The sequence below is a fragment of the Mandrillus leucophaeus genome, unplaced genomic scaffold (genome assembly GCF_000951045.1).
Source record: "Mandrillus leucophaeus isolate KB7577 unplaced genomic scaffold, Mleu.le_1.0 Scaffold1110, whole genome shotgun sequence".
Taxonomy (NCBI): domain Eukaryota; kingdom Metazoa; phylum Chordata; class Mammalia; order Primates; family Cercopithecidae; genus Mandrillus; species Mandrillus leucophaeus.
The window spans coordinates 936,336-943,670 of NW_012099322.1; the positions used below are offsets into that span (position 1 = coordinate 936,336).

The 7,335-nt window shown below is 36.7% G+C and overlaps 1 long non-coding RNA gene across 1 annotated transcript in view; it reads left to right on the forward strand.

Moving 5' to 3' along the window:
- Nucleotides 1-292: 292 nt before the first annotated feature.
- The window catches only part of LOC105549232, a 13,849-nt gene continuing 6,806 nt past the window's right edge, over nucleotides 293-7,335 (forward strand). Inside the window, exons 1-2 of the long non-coding RNA XR_001007518.1 lie at nucleotides 293-4,166; nucleotides 4,690-4,836. This is a non-coding gene — a long non-coding RNA (uncharacterized LOC105549232). The remainder of the gene's footprint in view (nucleotides 4,167-4,689; nucleotides 4,837-7,335) is intronic.

Genomic DNA, 7,335 nt, shown 5'->3' on the forward strand with positions numbered 1-7,335 from the left:
AGTATAATGTTTAATAGTAGTAGGGCAATTTTTTTTTGATGATGTCTTATATTTGGTTGAGGAAGTTTATTTCTATTCCTAATCTACTGACTTTTAAAAAAATCATGAATGCATTTATCAAAGACTATTTCTGCATGTATCAATATAATTTCATGGTTTTTTACATTTTTTAGTTTTTTCATGATGAATTGTACAGATTGATTTTATTTTTAAATATTGAACCAGCCTTGCATTCTGAGAATAATCTCTACTTGATCATGATGCATTCTATTTTGGTGGATTTGGTTTGTTAGTATTTTGTAAGGACATTTGTGTTTATATATCTGTCATATATATATATGTGTGTATCAGTCATATATATCTCTCACACATATATGTAAGTGATTTTATGCTATGTATCTTTTTTGTTCTGATATATTTTTCTAGTTTTGATGTTAGTTTAATGCTAACCTCATAAAATAAGTTGGGAAGTGGTCTTTTATATTTTGAAAGAATTTGTATAGAATTACTATAAATTGTTAAGGAATATTTTTGTAGAATTTGCTAGTGAATATGTTTATGTTTTGAATTTTCCTTTGTGGAAACTTTTTACTACAAATTCCACTTATTTAGCAGAATTAAGATTATTCAAGTTATCTAATTTTTTATTGAGTAATTTTGGATTCATTATGCCTTTCAAGGGAATTTTTTTATTTTTAATTTCGTTTTATAGATTTATATTAAAAGTTCTGAATATGAGCGGCTCTCTGCCTACTCCTTTCACCACCTTGATATCTTAAGTGAATAATACATTCTTATCAAGAGGGTTAAAACTAATCACCAGCTGACAGCAGTTCACTTTTTGAGTTACAAAAAACTTTCCCTCTCAGGCCATTTATTTTACTGATAAGCAACCTAACTATATTATAGTTTCTAAAATATTATCTCCAAAGCCCCTAGAAGATGCATACATTTAGTCCAAAAGGTTTAATAATTCCCCAAGCTGATGTTTCCCTTTCTCCTTTGATATTGGCATAATTTGGAGTGTCCATTGTCTGTTTTATTTCATATTGGGACAAGCTGAACAGGGACTAAGGTGAAGGCAGAGAGGCATCCAAGGCAAATCATTTAAGGAGGCACTACAAATACAAGGTCAACACTTGCAGGAATCTAACAAAGAGTGTCTCCTTAAAATTTTTGTCCTAGGTGCCTTATCTAGTTCTGAACTTTTTAATGTGAATTCTTTTCTTTCCTTTTTTTTTTTTGAGATGGTCTGGCTCTCAAAGGCTGGAGTGCACTGGCGTGATCTCGCCTGACTGCAACCTCTGCCTCCTGGGTTCAAGGGATTCTCTTGCCTCAGCCTCCCAAGTAGCTGGGCTTACAGGCGTGTACCACCACACCTGGCTAAGTTTTGTATTTTTAGTGGAGACAGGATTTCACCATGTTGGCCAGGATGGTCTTGAACTCCTGACCTCAGGTGATCCACCCACCTCGGCCTCCCAAAGTGCTGTGATTACAGGCATCAGCCACTGTGCTGGGCCTGAATTCTTTATGTTCTCTAAAAATTCAAAATTATTTTTTAGTATTTTATCAGAAATACTGGAGGCATCAATTTAAAAGGAATGCACAGAAGACCTTTCATCACTACTTCCAACCAAGCAGTCCTGGGCTGGAGATCTTAGATCAAGCTACTGGCAGATCTGGTGTCTAGTGAGGGCTCTGCTCCTGGTTTGCAGATGGGTGTCCTCTCATTATGCCCTCGCATGGTTGAGAGAAAGATCGTCGTTCTTCTGTTTCTTCTTAGAAGGGCACTAATTGTATTCATGAGCTCCACCCTCATGACCTAATCCCCTCCTAAAGGCCTCACCTCCTAATACTATTATATTGCGGGTTTGGATTGCAACATATGTATTTGGGGGAGTAGGCACAAACATTCAACTCATAACATCTTGTGAATCACTTTTAATTGCAATGTTGGAACATTGCTTTAAAAATGATGCAGGCCCTATTTCCATATATGCATTAGGCAATTCTTGCATTGCTATAAAGAAATATGGGAAATGGGTAATTTAAAATAAAAGAGATTTAACTGGCTCACAGTTCTCCGGGCTTTCCAGGAAGCATGGTGGTGTTCACATCTGCTTGGCATCTGGGGAGGCCTCAGGAAGCTTCCAATCATGGCAGAAGGTGAGGACAGAGTAGGTATGCCACATAGTAAAAGCAGGAATAAACAAAAGAGAGAGTGGGGGGGCGGTGCCAAACACTTGTAAATGACACATCTCATATGAATTCAGGGCAAGAGCTCACTTATCACCAAGGGGTTGGCCCAAACCTTTCATGAGGGATCTGCCCCCAAGATCCAAATCCCTCTGCCAGTCTCTAACATTAGGGATTACATTTCAACATGAGATCTGAGTGGGGACAAATATCCAAACTATATTAAGAAGAAACGCAGCAGTTCCCAATTTCGTCCCTCATCATCCACCCACATACCGAATCATATATGTGAGGAGTACTTTTATGTGCACAACTTGCCCTATTCAGAACTGTTCTGGAACAAGTGCATTTCCCATAGTACTATCTAAAACTCCATCCCCTGCACTTTCCTTCAAGAAACCACATGACAATATCAATAATGCATTGCATTTTAGGAACAGTTAAATATTTTCTAGTTTATTTTAAACTGTTTTAACTCTTTTTATAACAATTATTTTTAGATCAATTCACAAGTGATTACAACACACACTACAGCGAGATGGATAATTGCTGTCCTAATGCATACGTTACTCTAAACATTATTACATACAATGATATTGTCAAGGATTTAAAATTTTGATCAGCTGTTTCAGGAAGCTAGGAGCTTTTAGCTAAATGGATGAATCATGGAGAAGAGTCCCACCATTTCTCGTTCAAGATTGGTGACTCAGTGTCAGTGGGGCATGAGACTTCTATGATCTGACCTTAGAATGACCCCTTTTTATTGTGGAACAAGGTTTTAAGCTAGGCCATTCCCCTGGAGCCATAAAAGATTGACTAGGGAAGATTGCACTGAGCTTTGCTATGAACAGAGCTGCTGCATTTTTGTGATTTTTCCCCAGTCTGTGGTTTTTCCTGAGCCTGTATCCAGACAGTGGTCATTCCAAGTCCAGCTTGGCTGTCTGTTACAGCTTCTGTTTGACTATGTCTTTATACTCTTGCCTTATTAAGTTATAAAACTGTTTATTGCTTTACTGTCTCAGCTCAAAGGTGAATAACAAAACCCCAAGCATATGTCAGCCTTGGAAATCTAGTGTTGACCTTCCTGGGCCCTCAGTGCTTGCTCATTTCCCATACCTAGCATTTACGTTTCCAATGCTTCATCTACACCTTCATTCACTACTACCTATATGTCGTTTGCCTTATTATCTATGGTAAGTATACCGAGTTCTAGTAAAATAGTATTTCAAGTGCAAGTTTACACATTCCTTATATTAACTTTACTTCAATACTTTCCATTTCTTTTTTGCTTCAGAACCAGGAGTTGAAAATATTTACATTTGTCTTTTAAAGAGGTTATAAAGTTGTCACAAGGACATGGGACGTGCTGGCTATTTTTCCCTTTTTACTATTTTATGGCATCCAACTAGGTGGATAATACAATTCTTATTTTACTAATGAGTAATCCAAGACTTCAGGAATAAAAGTACCATGCTTAATGTCACACAACTAACAAGAGGCAGAACCAGTATTTAAATGTAAATATGTCTTATTTCGAAATTTGTTTGTTTTACCAAATCCTGTAGCTCCTTCCAAGACTCCTAACCTTTACCTTTTCTTTCTACCCCTAAGAATACATACGATTTTCACATATGAAGTCTCTTTTTAACCTTTTGCTAGTTAATTAGTGAAGCAAAATGCAATGAATTTTGCAAAATGTCATGCAAAAAATGAAGCAGAACAGAGAATCAGGAAATGTTAAACCATGGTTAGTAGCATTGCATATCAATATTGGTTTGATTGTAATTTCACTGTTCTGGACTCTCACTTATTTAGTTGGTGTCCCTGAGGCCTGCAGTCCTTCCCGGTGCTGAGAGTGGAGCTTCCCAGGCTTTCATTCTCTCCAGGACCTCAACCTTCCTTGTTCCATGTACAGACATAATAAGCCCTTTCCACTTACCTTTTGTAAGAAATTGTATTCTTTCCCACAGGTGAGACCTAGAGAAACATTTGAGTCCTCTTTGATCATGTCCTTAGTCATTTCCCACTCCTGATAATGTGTTTGTAAGATTAATATGAGAACTTCAGTAAGACTGCACTTGCAGGGGTGCAGCTACATACGCCAAGCTTATATGTCACTGGTGAGGAATCTACAAAGCACCGACATGAGTGGAGTGATTTCCATTTCTCTTCAGCAGCCATCTCATGTCAAAGACCATCTGGCAATTCAAATCCTGAGTTATTAAGGCTACAGAATTATGGCCATATCTAGTTTCTATGCACAGCCTTTCCCTGAGTAGAAGGCACAATTAATTACCAGATCAAAATTGGGCTGGGATTTGCTTTGTAAACTGCTAAGCAGTTTAACTGGGTTGTAGAGAAAGACTCTCTATGACATTAAATGACCTTCCTAAAAGCTTATTTCTCCCCCAACTGCTCATGTTGGAATCAATTTCAGGAGTCATTCACAATGAGTGGTTTATTAGCTTTCTAAATGCATTTACTACATGCCAGATGTCCAGCTCACACCAGCCTGCTGCTTGCCTTTCACTGACCCCTTCGATGGATGCTATGGACTTGGATCCACTGCCAAGGAAACACGTCACAGAGCAGTGTGTGGTTGGCATACAAAGCTCCACCGAGGAAGAAGACATTACCCAGGTGTGGGCAAAGAGAATGACTTACCAAGCAAGGTCATAATGATGACGAAAAATAGATTTTTCCAGGTTGAATTTAGAAATACATTGTTTTCTCAGAATTCTCAGTGTGTCATGCATTTAAAAATTCCTTTGATTAGAACCAAATTGATTAAAACTAAATGTAGAAAAGACCTTCTTGACAGTTCCAGGGCTATTCTATAGCTGGCTTGAATTTGATTTTTTAAAAACATCTCATTAATCCAAAATGTTCTGCATAAGAGATCTGTACATCTGCTTCTTCACTTATATAATTGGATAATTATCATTTATTTTCAGTAGGTCATTCTGAACAAAATGCAAGTTAACCATTAAACGATTTCTACATTTGAACATGACATATTTTGATAAAAAGGCATGGCTTAAATAGTGCTTCTCATCAACCAAGTATCTGGATTCTTTAATACTTTTACTAATAGAACTAACCATTGCCCAGATTTTCATGAAAAGAAAAAAATCAAATTATTGGTTTTTTCCTACATATTGCCTTTCTATGCGCAAATGACAATATAGCCATTGTTCAGATTCTCCTAAAAAGTTTAATTGACAATGGCATCAAAATTATTCAAATATTCTTAAATAATATGTGTGTGACAGTATAAGCAACGGTGGAACTGGTCAAAATAATTAAGGATTATTAAATATTTACTATGAAATAAATGCAAATGCATTCAAAATACATAGAAAAATATTGGTTAAATATAATTTTACAATAAAGATGATAAATGCTTTATTTGTACCTTTTATTACGTTATTACTATAATAAGCACAAATGTAAAATATGTATTTATTTTGTAGCAATAGATTATAAAAGGGTAAAGGTAGGCATCAATAAATAGAGGTAAAATGAAACATCCACAGAATGCAAATAAATACAAATGCAACATTTCTAATATCAAACATCACATCTGACTGTTTTCCTGATGTCACAATGAGACATTTTCTTTATATCTGTTGGGTCTAATAAAATGCGATAGTTAATAATCATATTTTTTGGATGGCATGGGGCAAACTGAACTACGTAGTTAACCATAATGAGCATTGTTAGACTGTTTCTAAATTTCACAGGGAAACAAATTACTTTGTTGGTTGCTAACTTGCCATGCCTACACAGGTACTTTGTCAAAACTTCTTAATTGTGATGATAAAAATTTGGAAATTATTCAGATTAATGTGAATATGTTAAAGTTGTTTTTCAACAACAGTAAGTAAAAAACATATATATAAAACAACACATCTAATATATATGTAATATAATTGTAATATATGTAATATACATGTACTGACTCACACAATTGTGGAGACTGAGAAGTTCCATAGTCTATCTGCAAGCCGGAAAACCATCAAAGCTGGTGGTATAATTTGGTCCCAGTCCAAAGACTTGAGAATTGGGAGCTCTGATGCCTGAAGGAAGACACAAGACGGAAGTCCCAGCTCAAAATAGATAGAAAATTCACCCTTCCTTTACATTTTTGTTCTATTGGTGTTCTTAGGGGTTTGGGTGAGGGCCATCCACATTGGTGAGGATAGATATTGTTTACACCATCTACCAATTCATGTGCCAATGTCTTCCAGAAACACCCTCACAGATATACCCAGAAATAATGTTTTACCAGCTGTCTGGGCATCCCTTAGACTAGTCAAGTTGACACATAAAATTAACCATCACTCCAAGTAAAACTCATTTTGCCTTCTCTGGAAATATTTAAGGAGAGAAAAGTAACACTGAGCAGAACAGTATAGAGGAAAGAGCCATGCGCATCACAAAAGCCTACGAATCACATTTGTGAGCCATCACTTACTTGTCTGCAAAATGGATGGGATGGCAGGGCTGTGGTGAAGCACAGATAAAACATACAGACATGACCTAGCTTTGTGCCATGCATCTAGATCCTTAATAATGACAGTGAGATAAAGATCACTTATATCAAACAGTTCTTGGACTTTTCCCTGACTCTCATCAGTGAAGTGCATCCTAGCTTAACCTCCTAGTCCTGTTTCCCTTCCTTGCTCTCCATGCCAGACAAGGTTCTCATGACCACATGAAACACAACCACGAGAAAAGGAGAGGTGAAGAAAGGCAGGAGGTAGCAGGCCTAGGAGTGCAGAAGGTGAGGTTGGGCATGTGGGTTCAGGAAAGGCATGAATGTGACTACCATATATGAAGAAAGAAGGGAGAGAGAAGACCTAAGCATGATTGCTGTGGTCTGCTTACATTCTTCATGCTGTTTGTGAAAAGTAAGTGAAGGGTACATTACTGTAAAATTGCTTTTGGTTCCTGGAACATGGTCTTTGGGATTCATCACTGCTCTGAGACTGAGTTATGTAGATCGTGACTTCACTAGCATTACAATGCATATAGTCATTATTTTCCAGAAGAACTTAAGTGTGCTTCTATCTTCTGCTTTGACATACATGGAGTAGACCTTTCCCATTCATTTTTCTTTTTTTATTTTTCTTTTTT